Source organism: Protopterus annectens, chromosome 11.part0, assembly GCF_019279795.1.
Source record: "Protopterus annectens isolate FY-2018-M chromosome 11.part0, PAN1.0, whole genome shotgun sequence".
Classification (NCBI taxonomy): Eukaryota; Metazoa; Chordata; order Ceratodontiformes; family Protopteridae; genus Protopterus; species Protopterus annectens.
This window is the reverse complement of record NC_056745.1, coordinates 462,836,704-462,863,416: the sequence shown is the minus strand read 5'-3', so window position 1 is coordinate 462,863,416 and position 26,713 is coordinate 462,836,704. Positions and strand designations below refer to the sequence as shown.

The 26,713-nt window shown below is 42.0% G+C and overlaps 1 protein-coding gene across 1 annotated transcript in view; it reads right to left on the bottom strand.

Moving 5' to 3' along the window:
- Positions 1 to 26,713, bottom strand: part of MCM10 (minichromosome maintenance 10 replication initiation factor) — a 948,221-nt gene that overhangs the window by 783,163 nt on the left and 138,345 nt on the right. The gene's annotated exons all lie outside the window — the stretch shown is intronic.

Genomic DNA, 26,713 nt, shown 5'->3' with positions numbered 1-26,713 from the left:
ACAGTAAGAATGAAAATCCTTATGGAGGTATTTGCTTTCCACAAGAAATACAATTATTAACTTTTTCTGACATCGGTCTGGAGCAAGAAAAAAGTTTCCCCAATGGGGTACTTAGCTTTATTGAAGACTTCGGATCTGAAACTCAAACACGAAAATCTCAGGAGTCGGCTGACCGGCTCTTGCGAACTGCTTCTGCTTCGGGCACATAATTGAGGTCCCATGCAGGTATCGGTGATCTCCTTGGAGGCCTTAAATTTTTGGCCCCTCTGAGGTACCGCCTTAATAAAGGATGAGAAAAGATTGGTGGCTCTGTATTGCAATGAGCCGAAATGGCAGAGGCATGAATTTTTATAGATGAAAAAGATAGGCCTTTGTTCAGCAGCTCAGTCAAGTATTGCAAAATCTGAGGAATGTTTGGTACAGCAGTGTCAATTTCTTGTGCCTGGTTCAAAGCACAGAATCTCTTCCATTTTCCAGTATAGGATTTTCTAGTACTAGGCCTCCTGGCCTCCAAAATGACATCCATCACCGCCTGAGCGAGAGGTGTGTTTTGTATGACTACATTATCCGCCATGCTGCCAGATTTAAGGTCTTGAGTTGGCTGTGCAGGATCTGATTGTTGTGCTGGGACAGAAGATGAGGTACTTGAGGTAAGGTCCAGGCTGGGCATTGAGACAAGTTCCTTAGGACTGGATACCAGTACTGGCTTGACCAGTCTGGGGCAATCAGAATCATTTTTGGCTTCTCCTGTCTGACCTTTAGGAGTACCTTGGGGAGGAGAGGCAGAGGAGGAAAGGCATATACTGTTTCCAGCTGAAAGATAGGTCATCCACTTTCCATGCTTGTCTGTGAGGTGATTCAAACAGATCTATGTCCGAGCATCCCCATTTTCTTGTTACCATGCTGAAGACTTGCGGATCCAATTTCCACTCCTGGGGATCCATGAGGTTTCTGCTTAGTTCGTCTGCCAGAGTATTTACCTTTCCTGGCAGGAATTGTGCCTGCAGATGTACTTGGTAAGTCAATGCTGTGTCCCACAAAGTCATGGCTAGTCTGCAAAGGGGGTAAGAATGAGGCCTCCCTGCTTGTTTATGTACCACATGACTGTGGCATTGTCTGTCTTTATCAGTAGTTGTCCCGGATGGGCCTTGAAGGCTGTCAGGGCATTTTGAACAGCTAGCATCTTTTTTTGATTGATATGCAGATGCATTTGGTTTGCGGACCATGTGCCTTGAATACATCTTCCTGCCATGTGGGCTCCCCAGGCATAATCCGATGCATCTGTTGTTAAAGTCTGTGTGGCTGGAGGTAGAGTGAATGGCTGTCCCTTGTTCTGGTGACAGGCTTTCGCCCACCATCAAAACTCCTGTTGCAGGCAGGGAATGAGAGTAACAAGAAGTTATGTACTCACCATAACGTTCGATGTATGTAGTCCATCTCGCCTCACATTCTTACCCGTGGGTTCGGAGCCGAATATCGGCTCCAACTCGGCCAAACTTTTCTAGCTCGAAGTCTTCTATTGGCTGGGCTAAGCAGGTATCCCATGCTGCACTGCTCCATATCCCCAGATCTAGTTTGCTGCGAACACTCATTCATACCCCATGCATAACAACATCCAGGTAAAGAAGAATAAGCTAAAAGTGAAGGGAACTCTGTAAATCAGACCTAACCTCCAGATCCTCCAGGAAGGGGGAAGGTGGGAGGGTACGTAAGAATGTGAGGTGAGATGGACTACATACATCGAACGTTATGGTGAGTACACAACTTCTTGATGTTATGTAGTCCAATCTTGCCTACATTCTTACCCGAGGGACAGCGTCCCTAGCACCTACATCCTGGGAGGCTCACTGGAAGATACTCCTGAGTACTGTGGAACCAAAGGAAGACCTGCCCTAGATACCACGTCCAATTTCTAATGAGTAACAAATGTGTGAGGAGAAGCCAAAGTAGCTGCTGCACAAATATCATCCATAGGCAATCTGGCTTGAAAGGCTGTAGATGTAGATACAGCCCAAGTAGAGTGAGCCTTGACCGGAAAGGATAGGTCTTTACCTCCTGCAGAATAAGCGAAAGAGATGCAACTAGAAATCCATCTGGATTGGGTGATTTTGAGACAGGGGACCCAATTTTGTTTTCCGAAAAGGAGACAAATAGTTGATCAGATTTTCGGAGATCTTTAGTTCGGTGCAGACAAAAACATAACTGTCTGTGTACATCCAATTGATGAAATTTATATTCTGCCTTGTTTGAAAAATGGGGGAAAAACATTAGCAACTCAATAGATTGATTAAGATTAGACATGAACGCCACTTTAGGAAGAAAGGAAGGGTTTGGTCCAAGAGAAACCCTGTCCTTATGAAAGATCAAGTATGGAGGTTTGATAGAAAGAGCTTGAATTTCTGAAACTCGCCTGGCTGAAGTGATGGCTATTAAAAAGGCAGTTTTCCAGGTCAAGAATTTTAAGTCACAGGTAGCTGCAGGCTCGAAGGGTGGTGAAGTAAGGGCTTGCAGAGAACAACATTTAGATCCCAGGGCATGATAGGTTCTGAGACCGGAGGACAGAGCAAACGAGTGCCCTTCAGGAAAGCCTTACAGAGTCTGTGAGCCATCAGACTAGGCTCATTAGCAACGTGAAAGTTAGAAATCGCTGCCAATTGAACTTTAATGGTAGCTGACGCTGAGCCCTGACGGAAAAGCATCGACAAAAACTCCAAGACTGAAGCAATTGGGGCTGTGTAAGGGTCAATTTCTTGGGTATGAGCCCAAATAGAAAACCTCTTCCATTTGCTAGAATAAATCTTCCTAGTAGAGGGCTTATGAGAGGAAGATAAAATATGAACTACCTCAAGTGAGAAGTGATAAAGCCCGACTAACGACGGAAGTGGAGTAGCCGGGCTGTCAACCGGAGGGTCCGTAGAGAGGGGTGGAACTGTCCCGACGTGTGTCAGTAAATCTGGTTGAGGGTCCAGAATCCAAGGTGTGTCCACAATGTAGGGGTGAAGAAAGGGGAACCAGACTTGACGAGGCCAGTGTGGAGCAATCAGAATCATTCTGTTTCCCAAGGATAGCGCTTTCGGAATCAATTTTGATAGCAAGGGAAACGGAGGGAAAGCATAAAGCAGACCGGAGGGCGAATCGTGAACTAGAGCATGCCTGGGTGACTCCCCCTGTGGGTGGATCAGCGTGAAGTAGCTGCTGCATTTGGCATTGAGGTGGCTGACAAAAAGGTCACAGCAAGGCTGATCCCATCTGCTGAAGATTCGTTCTGCAACTAGACGATTCAGGGACCACTCGTAAGACATCAGAATAGCTCTGCTTAGCCTGTCCGCTATCACGTTGGACTTCTCCGGAATGTGCGTTGCAATCAGAAACCATTGGGAAGATACTGCCACACTCGCATGGCCTCTCTGCACAGGGGGTATGATCTGGTTCCCCCTTGCTTGTTCAGATACCAAACAACTGACATGTTGTCCGAGTGTATTGCAATAGTCCCTAGAGGTAGAAAGCTCTGAAGTGCCTGCAACGCAAGTAGCACCGCCCTCATCTCTAGAACGTTGATATGCAGATGTATCTCGTGATCTTGCCACATGCCTTGGACTGTCCTGCCGAGATAATGCCCCCCCCCATCTGGGAGACGTCCGTGATCACTGTGCAACGGCAACCGGTGTTGGTGGAACGAAAGGTCTTGCCCTGTCCAGATTGCTGGTGGAAAGCCACCAACTGAGATCCTGTTTGCATCTGTCTGTGAGCAAAATGGTGTGGGAAAGAGGAAATTTTTGGAGACACTATTAAGCAAATAGGAGTCATTGAAGGAGCCTCCTGTGCTATCTCGCTAGAGGGACCAACATAATTGTTGCTGCCATAGTCCCCGGGAGTTGAAGAACCAATCTTGCCTTCGTGTTCCTCAGGGGAAGCAGGGCGTGCACCTGTTGCTGTAAGACTCTGATTCTTTCACGCGGTAAAAAGGCTCGCATTTGAACGGTGTCTAACTCTGCACCTATAAAAATGACACGCTGTGAGGGCAACAAGGCAGATTTTTCCCAATTCAGTGTTATACCCAACTGTTGACAGAGAGTGATGGTAGCGTCCCTGGTTTGGATTAGTAGATGCCTGGTGGGGGCGGTAAGGAGCCAGTTATCCAGGTACGGAAACACTTGGAATCCTAGACGTCTCAAGTGAGCTGTCACCACCGCCATACACTTGGTGAACACCCTGGGGGCTGTGGTGAGACTAAAGGTCAGGGCTCGAAACTGGAAATGACTGGCTCCCAGCTGGAAGCGTAGGTGCCTCCTGGATGCTCTGTCCATTTTGACATGGTAGTAAGCATCCTTTAGGTCGATGGAACACATCCATACTCCTTCTCCCAACAATGGGAGAATCGATCGTAGTGTGACCATACGGAACTTGGACTTTTGCACATAGTTGTTCAGTTGGCTGAGATCTAATATGGGTCTCGGGTCCCCTGTTCTTTTCGGCACCAAAAAGAACTTTGAGTAAGTCCCTAATCTGTTCTGAGGGGACATGCTGGATGGCTCCTTTTCCTAGCAGCTTTGAAACCTCTGAAGCTGCGTGATCCCTTTGACTGGGTGGAACGTCCGGGATTTTTCTGACTGGGGGGGGGGGGTCTGACGAAAAGGGGATGACATAACCTCCGGAAATTATTCGTAATACCCATTGGTCCTGGGTGATGCTTTGCCAGGCCTCTGGGTATAATGATATTCGGCCCCCGACTGGCTCCGGAAACACACAGTCGGGCATCTCACCAGGAACGACGGTAGGGAGAGCCGTGAAAGGAATCGTGGTCTCCCGAATTGCGGGGGGTCCCCTTTGCCTCTAGGGCGGTGTCTCCCTGAATAACCTCCCCCTCCCCTGCATCTGGAGGGGGACTCACCTTGTGCACCAGGAAAAAACCTCTGATTTTTTGAACCACATCTTCCCACCCCTCTGGGCCTTGGGGTAAGGCCTAGAGGGAAGGGAAAAATGGACCCCTACAGCAGACAGGGTCTTTCCCCTCTTGCTCGCACCTGGTGAGGGTGTCTTTCACTTTGGTTCCGAACAAAGAACCATCAAAGGGGGCGTCAGTGAAAGAAGACTTGAAGGCCTCCGTGAAATGACAAAGGCGCAGCCAGGCTTGCCTTCTAAGGGCGACTCCTAAGCTTGCTGCCCTACCCGCTCCCTCCGCTGCATATGAAATGAGCCGCATGGAGGAGTTAACAATGGAATTGAGGGTAGACACCTGGGTGTTAACCATCAGGGCCACCCCCTCAAGGCACGATACCCGCAAGAGTATCTCCTAACTCCTTGAGGAGATCTCTCTGGAGCCGAGTAAAATGAGACAGGTAATTCAGCGCCCGTAACGTAAAGGTTGCTGACGAGAGGGTACGCTTCCTGTACCGTTCCATGTTCCTAGACTCCTTGTTAGGAGGATGGACGGAGGAAGAAGTCTTTGCTACTTCCTTCTGAGTGGCCGCCACCGCCACCACCATAGCATCCACAGGGACACCATTGGACAGAAACTCCTTACCCGGGGGAGCAGAAAGAAATTTATTGGGTCTCCTGGGTACGGGTTCCACAGAATCAGGGTTCTCCCACACCCTCCGACAGATTAAATCCAAGAGCTCATCGAAGTGTGGGGACACCCAGGAGGTGGAGGGCTGAGCACCAAAGGCCTTAAGGAAGACAGACTCCTCCTCGGAGGGGGCTTTGGATAGCCAGTCACCTCTTTGTTTCAATATCTCCAGGATGTCGGAGAAACATTGTCAGAGGATGACTTGGGGGACCCCTCCGATTCCTCGAAGTCAGTATCTGAGGTGAGCGACTCATCCTGGGAGTCTATGTGCTTCCTCTTGCATGTTTTCGTTCTAGGGGGCTCCTCAGGCAAAAACTCTGAGGGGCTCTCAGAAACTTGGGGACCACTTGTGGGGGTATCCCTAGGCCTTGGGGCTCCGCTGTCTATAGATAGGTGGTTATCAGAGGCTCTCACTGGACTGGTAGGGGACAAAATGACCGAACCGCATGATGTAGCTGAACATCTGGCCAGCGCACTCCCCATGGCTTCAAAGGCTGCCCCCCCCCCCGAGTCCGAGGACCGACCAGCCACCGAGACCATGATAGGAGTCGGGGTTCCACGAGCCGAGGCACCGAGTGGGAGACTAAGAACCGAAAAATGTCCCGAGGTGTCCCCCTCGGGCCCGACTGAAGAATCCCGAGTCCCGAACCCCGTGGACGGCGCCGACGGGGTGGGAGCTGATTTCGGCACCGATAAGCCCGGAGGGGCCATTGGAGCCGACCTAGGAACATCACATGGAGCGGAGCATTCCGGCCCCGAAGACAAAGATGCGCTCGGAGGAGGAACAATTGAAGGTATCGGGACTGGCTCCAGAGCCAAATGGGACGGAGCCGAGAACAATTTAGACAAAACCGGTGACTGAAGGAGCCTCTGCACAACCCTATCGACATCCACATCTGAAAGTGTCCTGGAGGATTTGGAGGACAGGGAGGGAAATCTGGATCTCCTCTCAGGTGACACTGGTCTAGTACTGGATGATCGGCTCCGAAGAGGTTCCAATATAATTGGAGCCGATGCCACTTCCATCAACACCGACACTCCCTGTGGCCCAGAAGACAGTGGAGCCGAGGAGGTCGAGGCTAGCTTCTTCACTTTCTCCGATAGCTCCGAGGAGACTGAAGGAGCCAGAGATCTCTTTTTTGATTTAGTGGACTTTGATTTAGAACTGGAAGTCAAATCCATGGCCTCTTCGAATGAGGGTTTCAAGAGTCCCTTAAGAATTAACTTATTCTTTCTTTCTTGGAGCACCCTGGGACTAAAAGCATGGCAGAAGTTGCAGGACTCCTGCAGGTGGATTGCTCCCAGACAATAAACACATACTGAATGTCCATCGGTGATGGACATCTTGTAGCCACACTTGTTGCACTTTTTAATACCCAAAGGTTTGTGCTCCTTGGAATCTTTAGACATCCTGAAGAATAGTCGCAAAAGACAAATACAACAAGCAAGTCACTGCCTGACCTAAACAAAACACCACAATCACACAAAATATCAAAAGCGCGGGAACAAAAACTTTCCACAACAACAGCACACACACAGTCCTAGAAGGACACACTCTGATACGACTAGGGCTAAAACGGTTTCAGACCAACTAGCCAGCCAAACAAAGACAGACACTAAAACCTCTAACTCAAATGGTTTTAGATCCCAAAGGACAAAATCAGGGACAAGAAACGGGATGGACTAGGTCCTCTAACTGAAACGGGCCTAGCCCGTTGGAACAGCTAGTGGGACACCACAAGACAATCAGACTACAGACAATATCCAACACACCAAATAGAATTAGCTATGAAAATAGCTTTTTGTTTGTAACAATTCTCTCAAGAATAATAAGAAAAAGGTACTTAGACACAGCCAAGAGCAAGACCACGTCCAAGCTACACGAGTGGCAAATGAGATCTGGGAATATGGAGCAGTGCAGCATGGGATACTTGCTTAGCCCAGCCAATAGAAGACCGAGCTAGAAAAGTTTGGCAGAGTCAGAGCCGATATTCGGCTCCAAACCCACGGGTAAGAATGTGAGGCGAGATGGACTACATACAGCGAACGTTATGGTGAGTACATAACTTCTTGTTACTCTCATTCCCTGCCTGCAACAGGAGTTTCAATGGTGGGTGAACCCAGAGGTAAGAATGTAGGCGAGATTGGACTACATAACATCTATTGTTTCCAGGCTGTGGCAATGTTGAGTCCAAACACTTTTTAGGTACCACTGAAGTTTCCTCATATGCAGTCTTGCAATATAGAGACAAGATGATCAGCTTTAACAATTGGCTTAATGTCTGGTGTCATTCAAAGGGGATCCAGTGTCTGTCTGCCTGGGATGACATGCTTGACAAGCCACGCTGCTTCGCAAGGGACGGCTTGCACCTGTCACCCCTGGGATTCCGGATATTGGCTAAGGCTCTTGCCACCCCCATAGTGCCTTTTTTAGGCAAGGCTCAAATTCTAAACCTACCACCCTAGAAAACAAAAATGGGAAGAAACTGAGGGTAATGCTGCTCAATGCCAGAAGTCTAAATCTCAAAATGCACGCACTCGAGGCCCTTCTCAGTATGGAGAACATCGATGTCTGTGCTGTAACTGAAACCTGGTTCAAGGCTCCTGAGAGTGCCCGGCACTATTAGGTTTTACCTCATATCATGCGTTCGCCCCAAAACCCGGACCAAACCAAAAAACGAGGCGGTGTATCCATATTCATAAAGGATACCCACACCTCCTGGTTGGTGGCAACGCACAGCTCGAAACCATCCAGGTGCAACTAACCATAGGCAAAACTGCTCTACAAATTGTAGCATGCTACAGGCCACCCTCTCAAACTCAGGAACCCCACACAGCCTTCCTGAAGACACTGGAGGGTATAAATGTATCTCCAAACACCATCATATTGGGTGACTTCAACTACCGAATATAGACTGGGAACATTACTCAAGCCCTAACTTTCTAGCCCAACGGTTCCTGGAGTTCATATATTCAAATGCCATGGAACAGCTAGTCACTGTTCCCACGAGAGGAGAAAATATACTAGATCTCATTGTCACAAACATGGGGACAAAATGCTCCACACCGAAGTATATCCCTCATTGGTGAGATCTGATCATAAACTAATCTCACTGGAAATCCACATCCCGCCCACCCCAAACAAAAAGACCATAGTGAAGAACTTCTCTAAAGCAAACTTCACACTACTCAAGACTGGTGTGGTATCCTTCAAGGCCCCTGAGCCAGTGGAAACCACAACCCAAGCTGCGGAAGCCCTTACAAATGCCTTCTATGAACACCTCCAGGACTGCATGGATCAGGCAATCCCAAATAAAACCAAGACTCTTTCCACAAAGGGCAAACGTCCAGTCTGGTGGACCCCAGCCATTAACAAACTTTACAATAAGAGGAGAAAGCTATTACATGATAGAACAAAATCCTTAAACGGGAAGTCACCCCTGATCATTATTAGTAAAAAAATACGAGCACTCATAAAATCAACTAAGGCCAAGTTTGAGAGAAAAATTGCCATGGATTCAAAGGACAATCATAAGGCCTTTTTCAGCTATGTTAGGAACCTGGGTGGAAACTCCCAGATATGCTCAGAATTAGTCCAAAATGATACAAAAATCACTGAACCCACAGACATTGCCAACATACTGGCAGACAGGTTCAGTGCAAACTTCACCCCTCTCCCCTAAAGGAGAGATAACTATCCCACCCGAGTGTAGCCTCCCGGACATCTCAAATGCGCAGGTGAAAGCTGCTCTCTCTAAAGCTAAAACACAGCATCAATGGGACCAGATGGTGTCCCCGGCTGTGTGCTACACGAGCTAAATGAGGAATTAAACCCGCACATAAGGCAGCTGTTTAATCTCAGCCTTACCACAGGATACGTGCGCAAGGAGTGGCGACGGCAACTGTTGTCCCACTCCACAAAGGCGGCGCCACGGACCCTGGTAATTACCGCCATAAGCTTAACAAGTCTAGTCTGCAAAGCTATGGAGAGGATCATAATGGAGCTCATAAACAAAGATATAGGGACTTGCAGACATTGGACCCGACCCAGTTTGGCTTTGTCAAGGGAAGATCATGCCTTTTGAACTTGGTCGACTTCTTGAAACAGTCACCAAGGCCATTGATGAGGGAAAGGCAGTCCATACAGCCTACCTTGACCTTGCAAGGCTTCGACACAATACCCCACTCGGTATTGTAGAAAAACTTACCAGCTTAAATGTAAACCCATATGTCACAAGATGGGTTGCAAACTGGCTTAAGGACAGAACCCACAGGGTTAGAATTGCTGGCGCTGTGTCAGACTCCAAGCCGGTCACAAGTGGTGTCCCACAGGGCTCGGTCCTTGGCCCCCTATTGTTTGGCATCTACTCCTCAGAAGTACAGGCCAACATAGGAGGACTTTGGCTGACAAAGTTTGCAGACGACTGCAAACTGGGCGCCATAGTGGAAAGTGCATCAGACACGGATATCCTTCAGAAGGGACTCACGGAAACAGATAGCTGGTGCCAGAGCCATGGCCTGAAGTTAAACGCCAAAAATGTATAGTCATACCCTTCGGGAAAAACAAGGTAATCCCAAGCTACCATATAGGTGGCAATCCACTAAGCACAGAAGAGGTTATCAGGGACCTGGGGACCCAGGTTGACAGTGGCCTTTCTTTGACACTCACATTGCTAAAGTGGTTAGAAAGACCTTCTACATTGCCCACCTGATCATGAAGGGATTCACATCCAGATCTAGTGAGGTTATTGTTCCCCTGTACTCTTCACTTATCAGACCAATGATCGAGTACAATGCCCCATTCGGGATGTATCTCACCCGACATCTGCAGCAATTGGAGAGACCCCACAAGTTCCTCACCAAAAGGATAAAGGGACTCCAAAATCTGTCATATGCTGCCAGATTGAAGAAACTTCAGCTCTATTCAGTCGCATACCGTCTGCTCAGAGGTGACATGTGCCTGACATACAAGGCCATGTCCAACCCGGAATTAATGGACATGCTCCACCTCAAAAAATCCAAATCCACCAAAACCACTAGAGCAAGCGACTTAAACCTTAGCACGGATATAAATAGGACGTGCTGGAGGGATAGATTTATCACTCAGAGACTCCCTAAGCTGTGGAATAAAATCCCGGTCCATGTGAGGCAGAGCACTTCGCTTACTCTGTTCAAGAGAAATCTAGACCTGTGGATGGGAGATCGTAGGTTTACCCCGGGAATCATCTCTGTGTCACTGCTGGACAGAGGCACAACAAACTAATGGGCACAGTATTTTTTCATATAAGGGGTGGCGTAAGCCACAAAAATTTGGGCTAGGCTTATAAATGCCATAGGGCAGATAGCCTAGTATAAACCTATGAACCTATATGGAATTAGCAGAATGCAGGATGCCATGAAGCCCAAAGCCTGCAAAATTTTTCTTGCAGATAACTGGGCCTTTGTTGCCAACAGTTTGAAATAGGTGGTCAGTTGTCTGTTTGTCTGGCGTGAGATAAGCCATCTGGGCAGTTGTATTTAAGCTTGCATCCAGGAATATTATCTCTTGAGAGGGTATTAGTTTTGATTTTTGTTCGTTGACTGTGTACCCTAGGCATGGTAGTAATCTCTTTACAAATGTCCGATGCTGTAGTAGAATGTCCTTGTTCTCTGCTTGGATGAGGCAGTCGTCCAAATAAGGATATATTTGTACTCCTCTGTCTGCAGTATGCAATTACTGGTGCCAGGCACTTTGTGAAGACCCTGGGCGCAGTAAATAAGCCAAAGGGCAGTGCAGAGAATTGGTAGTGCATTGAGCCAGCTTTGAATCTGAGGTATCTTCTGCATGTTTGTCTGATTGGGACATGGAGGTATGCCTCTTTTAGATCTAAAGTCACAAGCCAAGCCTTCTTGCCCAACATTGGCAGAAGCTGCTGTAGAGTCAACATTTTGAATTTTGGAATATCCAGATATGTGTTTAGAATAGATAGGTCCAGTATTGGTCTCCAGGCTTTGTCCTTTCTGTGTACCAAGAACAGTCTTAATAGAATCCTTGTCCCTGCTCTTGCTCTGGCACTTGCTGAACGGCCCTCATGTCCATGAGGGATGAAACTTGTTTTTGTGCCTCTGCCCACTGATTGCATGGCAGGTCTGGCATATCGTTTAGCCTTGGCAGGGTGTGAAAGTGGAACCTGTAGCCTTGTGAAGCTATATTTAGAACCCATTTGTCCTGGGTGATCATGTGCCAATTTTGTGAAAAAAGTGCTAGTCTTCCCCCCAAAGGGGGTGCCAAAAGATAAGTGGTTGGTGCTGGAAGGGGAAAGTCATTGAGACTGTTTCCTGTATGGCTGTGATTTCTCCTCTCCGCTCTTGGAGGTAGAAGCACCCCATTGTTTAGGCCTGTATGAGCCTTGGGGCTGTGATCTGCCTCTGGGGCGTCTGTATCTGCCTCTTTGTGGTCTATCTGACAGTGGAAAGGACCAATTCTTTGTAGGCCAGTTCCTGCTAAATCTGGGAGGCTGTACCTGCAAGAAATCCTTGACTGTTTGCATAGATTTAGCTTTGTCCTCCATTTTCTTCAACACCTCTTCTGCTTTAACACCAAACAAAGTATCACGCTGTAAAGGAGCATCTAATAGTTTTGCTTTAACATGTTCAGGCAGATTTTGTTCTTTTAACCAAGCATGCCTCCTAATTTCAGAACCTGTAACAGTGGCCCTGTATGAGGCCTCTAGAGAATCAAAACCACATTGCAAAGTATGCTTTCCAACTTGTTCAGCTGCATGCAATAAATCCTGCATTTCTTTGTTGTCTGCACATTCTGTATTTGCTGACATTTTCTGTTTGAGCAAAGACATAAGATATTGCTGATATTTAAGCATATGAAATTGGCAATTTAAGGCTCTTACAGCCAAGGTAGCAGAGGTATAAATCTTTTTGCCCCATCTGTCTAGAGCCCTGGAATCCCTATCAGAGGGGATAGTTTTTTTTTTTGCAGTAGAAGCCTTGACCCCTTTGGGACCTTGAGAGATGGTTTCTGGGTCAGCAGCAGGGTTTTTATAAAGACATTTATGTGAATCAGGAACCCTATAGTATCTGTCTGGCCTAACAGGGGCTGGTGGTAAAGAGTCTGGAGAAAGACCGGACTCTGAAAATACATCATCTACAATATCTAAAACAGGCGGGATAGCAAGGGGCCTGTGCTGAGGCAATAAAAGGAAGTCTCTGAGCCTTTTTTTGGATTCTGAGTAATCTTGGCTCTCCCAGTGGAAATACTCCCTCATAGTATGCAGTGTCTCCCCAAAAGAATAATACTCAGAAGGAGAGGCTGAAGGGATAGATTCTTGAGCATCAGAATCCTCATAGGGAGGAATAGAATAATCCTGTTCAGAGGAGGAATCAGAGGAAATGGAAACCTGGTCTGAAGATTCATATTCTAACTCTTGCCTAGGCCTCTTATCAGGAGGGGGATGGGAACCCCTGATCAAAGTAATTAGGTCTTCGGCCATTTTAAGCATTTGTTTTTTAGGCATGGAGGTCTGTCCAGGTGAATTCTGTATTTGTTTCTTTGTCTTTAGAGCTGCTTTAGTCTTTGATGCTGAAGTAGGTTTCACATATAACTGTGTAGGCCTGAAAACACCCACAGATGCCGATGCCTGCTCAGTGGCTCCAGACCCATCTGAGGGAATAGCTTCCAAGTGTCCAATACCTTGAGTTTCCAGAGGCCTAGTCGGCTCCACGTGGGAGTCGGAAGCGGCCTGTGGCTCTGAGGTAGTGGCGTCAGGGGCTGCGAAAGTGCCTCACTGAGAACCGGCAAACCGGCGACAGGTCTAGCAGAAGCCTCGTCGTCGGTTTTGGATCTCGGATACCTGTCCTTTTCTTTAGGTTTTTTATATACTCCGGTAGTCGGCTGATCCCACGGCATTATATAATTAAATCTTCTGCCAAAGTAATGGAATGCAAATATCGTACCGACGCTTAATTAATAATCTAGCACAAAACCGACAACTAGCAACGTTATGGTCAGGGCCTAGGCAAGGAATACAGTAAGAATGAAAATCCTTATGAGGTATTTGCTTCCCACAAGAAATACAATTATTAACTTTTTCTGACATCAGTCTGGAGCAAGAAAAAAGTTTCCCCAACGGGATACTTGGCTTTAATGAAGACTTTGGATCTGAAATTCTAATTTGAAAAACCTCAGGAGTCGGCAGACCGGCACTTGCAAACTGCTTTTGCTTCAGGCACCGCACGGCAAGAAAGACTGAAGAAAATGGCATTGGCTGCATCTTTTATACCCCTGGCGCACTGACGTCAGGGAAGAGGTGACAGCAACCGACGCCGGACCTAGACTTTGGAATTCAGGCTGACTGAGGGTAGCCTGCCAGCAGGATAACCCAATTGTAATGACTGCAACAGTGAAACACGAAGATCAATTAAAACACCAACTAAAACACAAACTAAAATCATTTGCTTAGTATAATAAACTCCTCTAACATATTCATTACTTAACTCTTTGGTTTCAATGTAACAGTCTCTTTATACACTATTTAGTTATCATCTTCTTTCGGCTGTTCCCGTTCGGGGTCGCCACAGCGGATCATCTGTTTCCATTTCTTCCTGTCCTCTGCATCTTGCTCTGTCACACCAACCACCTGCATGTCCTCTCTCACCACCATCCATAAACCTCATCTTAGGCCTTCCTCTTTTCCTGTTACCTGGTAGCCTCATCCTTAGCATCTTTTCCCAATATACTCAGCATCCCGACTCAGCACATGTCCAAACCAATGTAATCTTGCCTCTCTGACTTTGTCTCCAGACCTTACAACCTGGGCTGACCCTCTAATATACTTATTCCTAATCCTGTCCACTCTCGTCACACCCAGTGCAAATCTTAACATCTTTAACTCTGCTACATTCAGCTCTAACTCCTGTCTTTTTGTCAATGCCACTGTCTCCAACCCATATAACATAGCTGGTCTCACCACCCTCTTGTAGACCTTCCCTTTCACACTTACTGGTACTCGTCTGTCACAAATCACTCGTGACACCCTTCTCCACCCACTCTACCCTGCCTGTACTCTCTTCTTCACCTCTCTTCCACACTCACCATTACTCTGAACTGTTGATCACAAGTATTTAAACTCATCCACCTTCGCCAGCTCTACTCCCTGCATCCTCACCATTCCTCTATCCTCACTCTCATTCACAAACATATTCTGTCGTAGTCCTACTGACCTTCATTCCTCTCCTCTCCTCTCTAAAGCATATCTCCACCTCTCCAGGGTCTCCCCAGCCTGTTCCCTAACCTCACTACAGATCACAATGTCATCCACAAGCATCATAGTCCACAGGGACTCCTGTCTGATCTCATCAACCTGTCCATCACCACTGCAAATAAGAAAGAGTTCAGAGCTGATCTCTGATGTAATCCCACCGCCACCTTAAACACATCTGTCAATCCTACCGCAGACCTCACCACTGTCACACTACCCTCATACATATCCAGTACCACTCTTACATACTTCGGTGCCACTACTGACTTCCTCATAAAATACCACAACTCCTCTCTAGGCACCCTATTTTTATGCTTTCGCTAAGTCTGCAAAGACACAATGCAACATCTTCTGACCTTCTCTATACTTTTTCATCAACACTCTCAGAGCAAACACTGCATCTGTAGCCGTTCCAGAAAAGTAAACTGTAGCAATTCTGCATTAGTTTTGGGTTTCTCAGAAAAATGCTGAGCCATAGGGTTCATTATATGCTTACCATATCTAACCTTCTGATCTTGCCTTACCAGACTGCAGAGACATTTGAAAACATACATCATAACATTCTACAAACGTGTACTTAGTTTGAACATCAACTTTCTCCGGATTAATTTTATCACTGTGGTGACTGCACAATGCTTCATTAAGCCTTTTCTACTAGGTATGTACAATAAATTATTTTATTTTTACATCTTTAATAGGAAATACAAATTGATTCATGTAACAGTACATATATAGTCATTCGTCACAAAAAATTAAGTCAATATTATTGTTAAAATACTATACACAGTAACAAAATAACAAGCCCTTTTGCCATCATCTTGTCTATACTCGCTGATAATATTGCATCTACCTTCACCAACAGAATGTTAGTAAGAAATGTTTTCCAGTGGTTTTATAATAAAGTGTCGCTTTTCAGCTGTGGCATTGGGGACTAGTTATTGGCTCTGGAAGTGGATGCTTTTGTGGTTTTTCTTCTCTGCTTCCACACCTGCTGGTTTTATTTATGGGTTTTGGTGCTTTGGTAGCCTACTAGACCCATTTTTTAAAATGGAAAACAACGGACTTTCGCCAGTATTTGAGGAGGATTTAGATTCTCCATCCTTTCCATGTGGACAGCAAACCGGTGGTAACAATGACAATTTATTCCAGTTAATTTTAAGTTTAACTGAAAAAGTTACCGAACTGCAGGAAGCAGTCTACAACCTTCAGAACTCTAATAGTTCCGGTAATAACAGAGCTGGATCCAGTGCAGGGAACTCTAGAGAAGTAAGACTTCCGGTGGTTCGTGGAGTTGTTTCTAGTGGGGCTCGTAACAAGGAAACTATCCTACTAGGAACTGATAATAGCGGCGCGAATAGTTTGGAAAATCGAACTGACAACAATGGAATTAATTCCGCATTTGATCGTTTAAAAAGATTGGACTAAAAGGGAATATGCATTTTTTGGCAATAACAAACAAGCTGACAAAAACAGTATGGACAGTAGGTTAGTAATTCTTGAAACTAAAATACACAAAGTGCAGGCATTGCAATGTGACAATTCGTATTTAAAGGAATGTATTGCTAGAAGGCGGGTTCCTAAGGGCCTCCGTATGTTTAAATTTCCAAATGGCTTGAAAAAAGGGGAACCCGAATGTGATGAATTAATACAAATGTTCGACCGACATGGGGTCGAACTGATGGAATTTATTGTTAACATTAATAACAAAAAGATAAGTGAATTTTTATTATATGGAAAGGTACTGAGTCAGACTTTATACAAATGTGGAACTACCTTGAGAGCACTTCCACTTTTTTACGATTTACCATGGAATGCTCCAACAAATCCATTAACTTCTTAGATGTCACATTAAATATTAATGATGATGGTACTATAACCTCGACCATCTATAGAAAACCAACATGGAGAAATACACTCTTATCTTTTGACAGTATGCACCCTAGGTATGTTTTTCCTGGCATCCTTAAAAGCCAATTTATTAGATTAAAAAGACTTTGTAAAGATCCACACTTATTACAACTAGAAGCGGACAACCTAGAATTATTATTTAGGGAGAGAGGCTATGACCCAGATCTGGTTACAAAAACTAGAAATAGTGTAATTAGAACCACACTAACCAGTAACCAGAATATAACTACCACCAACAATAGATACTTTACAAGATGTAAGGACTATATACCCATAATCCTGAATTTTTCTAGTATCAGTAATGACATCAAGAAAGTTTTTTACAATAATTGGAAATTACTTATGGTAGATCCCTTTGTTAAACAATTAATAGGGAACAAACCACAATTCATGTTCAATAATAGCCCGAATTTAAAACAGCTACTATGTAATGACAAAGCTAGTAGCGATGAATTGAGTTCACCATTTATTAATAAGAAAGGTACATTCCCTTGCTATAATTGTAGGAGGTGCAGCTACATTTCAAAAGAAACAGATTATAAACACCCTACTTTGAATTATAATTTTCATCCCAGGTTCTATGCCAACTGCTGCACCAAGAACCTTATTTATTTGGCTACATGCAAAAATTGTACATCGTTTTATATTGGTCTTACTAAAAGATGCCTGAAAGACAGAATTTATGGTCATCTTTATGACATTCAGAAGAAGAATGAACTTAACGCCTTAGCTAAGCACCTTTTGGAACAGCCCCATCATAGTTTTGAGTTTAAGGTACTAGAAATTGTTACGCCTAGTAAAAGAGGCAGGGATAGCTCATTACTCCTAAGAAACAAGGAGTTAAAATGGATATTAAGACTGGCTGCTCATATCCCTCCTGGTATTAATAACCAAGTCTCTATTAAACCAGTTCTGGAATCCAGATAAAACTTTCTACATGTAGCTTTATTAATGGAGTGTATTTTAGATCTATCATTACTGTTATAAGTATTCTGTCTTTCTTGTTTTCTTTACCATGCACTTTATTACAAATTTATTAACCAATATAAATGTATTTTATATATAAACGTTTTTCACAAGGTGTACCCATCTGGTTTTAAATATGTATATATAAAATTTTATTCATCCAACTATGTAAGGTATCATATTTATACTTAATCTACTTGTTACCTTCCAGTACCAGATATAACACATTCTCTCTAATATTTTCAAACCATCATTCATTAATTTATTCATTTATTTATTCATTTATTTATTTATTCTATCTATGCCAGTTATCTATATACATTTATATATTCATATTTACACATTTTTACATTATATATATATATGTATTTTCATATCATTCATTTTTAACCATATGATGTAATTTATTTATATTCATATGCTTTTAAAATATTACATAATTACCGATTCATTGTTCAACATCTAATATTGATTTCATCTAGGTTTTAATATTAGGCTAAATGTTTTTAACAGTTATTTATTTATTTATTTACTTTTTATTCATAAATTCGATCAATTTAATTTTTGACCACTGATCGTGTTTAAACAGCTATATTTATGAATAAATTAAGACTAACATACTGATAGAAATATATTATTTATTTATTTACATATTTACATATTGTTGTATACCCTACAACAGAATAATCTGTAGTATAATATACTACACTTTATATACAGTAAGTTCCATGTTTAAATTACTGCCACAGATTATGCTATGTAATCACATATATTTCCTAATATTTTTAAATATTTAAATAACTTAAATATTTTGAATGTTTTAAATGTGCTACCCCTTTTACATCAGGTAATTTACTTTATTCCATTTTTATTTAGCTTTATTTAGCTTAATTCTACTTTTAATGCTCATGAAAACACTTGTCGATAACATTAATTCAAAGATTTTAAACAATCCAAAATGCACATTGACCAGTGGTCTTTACATGAACATTTCAGCATCATTGATGTATTTAGGTTTCTCTTAAAATGAATGTAATATTTGAAAAAACTTTTCAAGTTTTAATTGTGTACTAATCCTTAATTGATAGATTGTCTGAGTTGATTGTTTTATTTTGGCGCCTTTTTTAGATCCATTAGTATAAATAGATGGCTTGAGTTTTAACTGTACTGTCTGAAGAAGCGTGGTGGTGACCACGCGAAAGCGCTCACAATAAACGTTTTGTTCCTATACATTGGATCTCTCGTTATTCTACCAAGTGGATTTATGGTTCCTGATTTAATGACTTTTTTGGTTTACTGCAAATTGAGATTTATTGCTCATTGAACCAGCGAAGCTGTTGCTTCCTTCTTCATTGCATTGTCGCTACACTTTTAGTGAGCTTCAGTTCGTTTTGAACTTACTGCCTGCCTACACAGTTTCGTGGTGAGAGTACCTGGTTGCTTTTCTCAATTCTTGAAACTAAAATACACAAAGTGCAGGCATTGCAATGTGACAATTCGTATTTAAAGGAATGTATTGCTAGAAGGCGGGTTCCTAAGGGCCTCCGTATGTTTAAATTTCCAAATGGCTTGAAAAAAGGGGAACCCGAATGTGATGAATTAATACAAATGTTCGACCGACATGGGGTCGAACTGATGGAATTTATTGTTAACATTAATAACAAAAAGATAAGTGAATTTCCAAAGGAAACTGATGATGTTAATAAAGTAGTATTAGATGATGTTTGTTTTAATCAGTACTCTTTCAGATATAATGTTATTTTTGATAAAGTAGAAAATGAACTGAATAACAATATTTTTTGGAAAAAGAAGAAATTAGCAAGGGATGAATTTGAATTTAAGAACGGTTTGGCTTATCCTTTTCCAAAAGCATACCTGGGTAATGATTTGGGTAGGGACTATACACAGGGGTATGGTCAGTCCACTAATGTGAACGGTGTTTTGAACAGGACCAACATTAATGATAATTAATATGATGTTGAGTTCCCACCACTTAGAAGGTCTGAAAGGATTTTCAATAGAAATCAATTCAGACAGGAGAAGGATTTTTTTAGTCCCAAGGGGGGAAGGAGGGGTAAGACAGAAATTAACGAACTCCCCCTACAGGAGGAAGAACAGTTACGAGTAGGTTCGATTGACAGGTGTGGTGAGGAAGATAATGATGATATTATAAACTACGATGATGTTTTTTTTGTACAAGGGTTTTAAAATTTACAATTACACAGATTTTCCAGTGTGTAAAGACTTATTTCGGTTATTAATGAAGGGAATGAAATTCGTCCCCTCAAGTAAGGAAGAAAGGAGCAAAATTTTAACGGATTTTAAGATTTTTGTAAGAAAACTAAATTTAAAGTTTTTGAATAAAGACAAAGGTAGCTTGGACACTAATAGGAATTCAGTAACAAATAAGAAAAGTTGCTATAACCCCCCCCTTTGCCTATTTTGTATTCCTTTGAAAATGTCAGTTGTCAGGAGATTTTTAAAACCCTGCAAACACATAGATACAGGAAACACAATCTTCCTTTGGCTGAGAAAAAGTTACTCTTTGAGTTAAGGGATAACCAAAATGTCAGATTTATGAACCCAACAAGGGTGGGAGTATGGTTATTACTAACGTTGAAGATTATAACAAAATTACTAGTATGTTGAACGACAACACTAAATATGAGGTGGCCTCTAGGAACGAAATTCACTTAAGTTATAGAAAGATAAAACTCATTTTGGAAAATTCTTTATTTCAAGGAGTCATTAACGAAGAAGTTTATAACTTCCTTCATGTGGAACATCCAGTTATACCCATTGCTTTTGGAATCCCTAAAACCCACAAGAACTTGAAAGATCCCCCCTATAGGCTTATAATATCCGGCCATAACAGTATAACTTACCCCCTAGGGATTTTTATAGACCGGATGGTTAGACAGGCCTTGTTTCTCATAGAACATGTACTTGTAGATTCATGGGATTTTTTGAGAAAAGTGAAGAGAGAAATTTTCACTAATGAGATCTATTTTTCCACTATAGATGTAGTTGATCTTTTCACTTCCATTCCTCATGAGGTAGGACTGGAATTTTTTAATGACATATTAGTGAATAATACCAATTTAAGTGGGAATATGATCAACTTCATTATAGAGTTAATGGAGATAGTGTTGAAAAATAATTTCTTTACATTTGAGGGGGAATTCTACAGACAAGTAAAAGGGGGTAGCGATGGGTAATAGCTGTGCCCCTATATTTGCAAATCTTGTTATGTATCAATGGGAGAACTATTATGTGTTTAACTCTTGTTACAAAAATGAATGGTGTTTGTATCTAAGGTTTTTAGACAATTTGTTCATTTTGTGGAAAGATTAAACACTTTTTGAACATTTTCTTGAATATATTAACAATATCTGTGATTACTTTAAATTTACAGGTAATGACAATCCTAAAGAGATTAATTTTCTTGATGTAAAATTATTCAAAGGTTTTCATAATAATAGTTTTCAATCTAGGATATATAGAAAACCCACTTTCTCCAACGACTATTTGGAATACTCCAGTAACCATCCTCCATATACTAAGAGGAATATAGTTAAGGGGCAGATGGTTAGAGTGGTAAGAATGTGTTCCAACTTGACCCTTGTTGAAGATGAAACTAAGGTAGTTATGGATATGTTCCTTCATAGGGGTTATCCACTGGATTTGTTAAAGAAAATTAGAGATCAAGTTATGGGTGAGTGGAACGTTAGTTAAAAACATTACTAGGGGCAGGTGAAGAGGTAGTATTTAAAACTTATAGTGGGTTTAAGGATTTTTCCCAGGCTATGGTCCTTACTTATGGTGAAACCTCTTATGAGGTGAAAAAGATTATTAGGAACAATTGGGCCACGTTCAAGGGAAATACGGATGTGTTGTCTGTTCTGGGTCCTGAACCACTATTTACTTATAGAGTTAACAACAACTTGAAAAATATTTTGGAAAATAAACCAGTTAAGAAAAATAGAAGGAATGGTACCCATAAATGTGGGACCTGTGAGTATTGTAACTATATTCTAGAGAACCCCAAGATAAAAGTGGGTCCTTATGAAACAGAAGTTGTTTTTGCAGCAGGTTCATGTACCACTACTGGTGTTGTTTATTTAGCTCTATGTACGTCCTGCCAGTGTTATTATATTGGTAAGACGGAGAGGAAATTAAATCGTGGAATATATGAACATTGTTATAGCATTTTGAAAAAGGATGAAAAAATGCTTTATTTAAACATGTTAATGCCAATCCGTCTCATAGTTTCAAGTTAGGTATTTTGGAAGTGGTCAATCTTGATTTTAGAGGTTGTGATTGGACCAACAAATTATTAAGGGCTGAAACCAAATGGCAACTTAAACTAAATGCTGCAGAATTCCCATGTATAAATGATGCTATCAGCATCAAACCTGAGTTAAAGTTCAGAGCTAGCAAATTGTAATATAATATCAAATAACTTTTCAATAGTTGTTACAAATTGTGTGTTTTCTGCTAAGGATTTTTTCAGGAAATTTTATGTAAAAACCCTGTACCAGGTGTTTATTCTATACAGAAGATTTTCAATGACTGTCTTTTTAAATGTTTGTTAATTGGTAAATTGATTTCAATTGATTTATCAAGGAACATGTATAAAAGGTGATGGAATGTTTGGCACTCTTGTTCTGATTAAGTCATTTTGACGAAAGCGCTTGACTGTATTTTTGTTTTTACATTCCAGTGGTTTTATAATAAAGTATCGCTTTTCAACTGTGGCGTTGGGGACTAGTTATTGGCTCTGGAAGTGGATGCTTTTGTGGTTGTTCTTCTCTGCTTCTGCACCTGCTGGTTTTATTAATGTTTTATTGATAGTATTACTATATTTCATGTAAAACAAATTTACTGTAAGCAAATCACAGCCAAATAAATGTAAAAATTATACTTCTAGCTTTATCCAAAAAATATCAACCCTTGAGTAAGTATACATTCTACACTGGGAAGAGCAAGCTACATGTGTGTGTGTGTGTGTGTGTGTGTGTGTGTGTGTGTGTGTGTGTGTGTGTGTGTGTGTATATATATCCACGGTGGTGGTGCTGCGGTAGCATTGCCGTCTCACAGAAAGACGCTGTCCAGTTCGATTCTCAGCTAGAGTGTCTTCTGCGTGGAGACATGCGTGAATGGGCATCCCTTCGTTGAAGGTTGTGCATCAGGGCTGGTAACTCAGCATGTAAATATCAACTACCAATCATTAGCGGACCGGAGTTCTGCTGTGGCGACCCCTAACCGGGAAAAGCCGAAAGACACAACATATACACACACACACACACACACACACACACACACACACACACACACACACACACACACACACACACACACGACAGTTAGCAGCTACTAGCTTGAAGCAAGGTACTGCTGGATGCCAGTTTTCCATACAAATTACTGTTCGCATTTTCATTCTCTACTCCTTTTAGGGTTAAGTCCAAAAATAATCTCAGTTAGATGGATAAAAATAAAAAGACAACTCAAATTTAAATTTAAGTCTTGCTTACACATATTCCACTGATAGGGCCCTCTTGAATACAACCAAAAGACAGTCAATGTAACAATATTATTTTACTGCATTTTGTTTAACAAAAGAATAGGTTTAATGCATTCAGGCAGGTGTATAGAAGGCAAAATGTCCCCTTAGTGATGTCTCACATTTTGTTCCATTAAAGTTAAAAAAAATTATTACTGAGACAAAGATACATCAGTACAACAATCTACAAATGTAATAAATATAACAAAACATTGCTAACATTCTCTAAGTGCCACAGTTTGCAGAAATGCATCTTTTCAGAAGGTCTTACACTATTTTCTATGAACTTCTGGGTTACAATGAAAAGTAAGGCTCTTAAGATTACCAAAATGACATACTATTTCAAAGATTTTAAAGTAAACGATACCAGTTTAACTAATTTTAGTAAAAACTGCTGTAACATACATTGTTTTCTTTTGGAAGAAAACTATAACAATTATCATCACAAAGTCCAAGTGTTACTGCCTGATCTGTGTTTACCAGCTGTACAAAAATAATTTAATGTAGCTTTCTAACAAATGAAAACTCTCTGTTTAGTTACAAATTCCTCTGGTCATGATGGCTGGGATAAGCTTCAATGCATAGCACAAAATAGCCACTTAATTAATATTCAAAGCCATGCCTGAGATTATATAAATAAGTATACCAAAACCAAGATCCTTACCAAAAGTAGAAACTTCCAGCAAAAGCAAATCAGACAGTAAAACTTCATCATCAAGTGTGTTAGAAAAAACATACTTTATTAATTCTTACATCTTTTATATTGTTAATATTATTCACCTGTATGCTGGGGACCACAGTAAGCTCTATCTGCCCCTTTGTATTTTGGCATCATGAGGAAAAGTATCTATAGTACGGTTATACAGAACAGGTTGTAGTTGGAAAGATATGTTAAATAATATCGTTCTCAGTAAATGAACTTCACAAACCATTTTTGCTCCTCAATGTCATATCTGATGCAGTTGTGTGCTCCAGGCACAAGGAGCTGCCACAATGAAGTCCTAAGATGCAATACTCCCTCCTGTCCTGAGTCACCTTATCAGCATATTGATTCAAATCACACTGCAGTTTGCTAGTTAGACGTGGGTCCTCCCATTGCTTGATGTACTAGCCATGATCTCTGTGTGAAAGGCAGCGATTCCTTATGGAGGAGTGCCATGTAAGGTCAAGGCGAAGTACAGTGCTTGGAGTTCCAACACATTAATATATATCTGCAGTTGCTGAAAGGTTTACAACATCTGTATTATCTACCCTTGCAAATGTTTCCCCCACCGCCAAACACAAGGGCAGGCAGACCCCATAATTACCATACACTACTGCAGGTGGGAAGCTGGAAAAGACTGGCAACAATAAAATTCTTGGAGTGCAGCCACCATTTTAGGCATCACCGTGCATGTTTCCTCAGTCTCCACTAGGGTTGCTGCACTACAAGTGTGCACCACATACATTCACACTGCTGTCCATACCTCAGAATGGGCATGCCTATCCTCACTACCTGTGTTGTCAAACACCTGAGGTGCTGCTTGAACCCTGGATCTCCTGAGCTATACTTAGGGTTTTATCATTATGCCACCAGTGCAGGCTAGGGGCACCTGCAAATATTCATGTTATGGAGCCATGTCTTGAACCGACACGGGATCCACTGAAACCAGCATTAAGAAAGGCAACAGGCAGTATGATCAGCTGGTATCAAGGTCATCAGACCCTGCCTAATATAAAATTACGTCAGCATGAGAGCATGCAAAGTTAATGGCAGTTGTACTGGATATGAAGAAACAAAACCTGTTGTGCACAGGCCGACAGCCACAATTCACAAAATTCTCTTTATTAATTTGACTGCTTTCATTCCATTAAAAAGCTTGTTCTATTAATTCTCATTTAAAGTTAAAATATGATGCTGCATGGTTGTTAAGAGCTAGTTTTCAAGTAACAGTTATTAAAATGAGTTCTAAACCAGTTTAAATTAATTAATTGCAGTTTTAATTAATTAATTGGATTTTTGTTACTAGTGGCTGACTTTTGTCGTGTGATTTTTCCTAATTGTATTTAAATGTGTTTTTTAACTTGGGTAATTGTTCTGATGAATTTCTGAGCATTTTATGACATGAAAGTGCTCAACTTAATAAAGAGCATTTGGCGAATTTTGGCCGTCAGTTTGTGCACTATAACAGGCTTTTGTTTCTTCAATTTGCTCTCATTTGTTTTGGGGTTCAAAGTTGCACCGGATATGCTTTTACTATCAGTGTTAAGTAAAGCATCTATAGTGCACATGCTTTGGGTAAAGAATGGAAATCAGATAAGGTGTCAGGAAGCCTGATGCCATGTGCCCTATTTGTGATGTCATTGGCACTGGCTCAATATGACTCATAAGACATGATGCTGGGGGCATGGAATAGGCTTCAGCATCAGGAGCCTAGGGAGAAGAGTCATAAAAAAATATATAGGGAATAGGAGAATGGGGTAGTAGCAGTAGAGAAAAGGTTAAAAAAAACAGACTTTGTCAAACTCTTCTGGTACCCCTTAGTGAGGGGGATGGTAGAAATTGCCACCAAGAGCTTGACTTTAACTTTTATAATAGTCTCCAGAGATTTCTGACAGTTAAATGTGAGATGGGGAGGAAAGCCTATGACAAAAGTAAGGCTTTGGCAGGACTTATACTGTGTGCTCTGATGGTCTGAGTATGGACCAGAACAATTACAGTGGACTACAGTTCTGGTTTTGACCTGTATTTTTCTGCTCTTGGTCACCACAGAAGGGGTCCTGGGAGGAGGACCTTGTTTCTGGATAATAGGCTTTTAGGTCTTTAATCAGTCTGTCCCTGGTGAGGGTGTGGTTTGACAGCAATTGACTTGCTTCAGAGTTTGATACTGAGCTGGTGTCTCGTTACTTGCCAGCAAGATCTTGTTTTGTAAAGTAGTTCTAAATTTTTGTATTTAATTCATGGCATAAACTCTGGCAGATGACATACTCTTTGGTCTGAAGTTCTTCAAAGTTTCAGTAATAACAATGTTTGTCCCTGTTGTTGGGCATTATTGCCCTAACACATGCACACGGGGTAAACAGTGACTTTGACATGGTAAGTGGAAGGCCTGGAGCTAGGGAATCAAAAGAGAAAAGAGGGAAGGAAAAAGGACAGTTAAAAAGACTGTCAAAAAAAAAAAAAAAAAAAAAAAAGAAACCGAGAAAAGCTGAAAGACATTGCTTTTACCTCATCTAACAAATGTTCGGACAACAATGTCATGCTATTTCTCAGTGGTTATAGCAATGTGTTCTGAAAAAGCTGATTTCTACAAACTTGATTCTGATTACCAAAATGTCCACTTGAACACTTACATTAACAATTTGTTTGAACTCTGTAACTATTGTTAGAGCTTTTTTTTGCCCTTCGGCCTACACTGAAAAATGGGCCTCAATACAGTAATCAAAATGTACATACACAAATACATACATGCA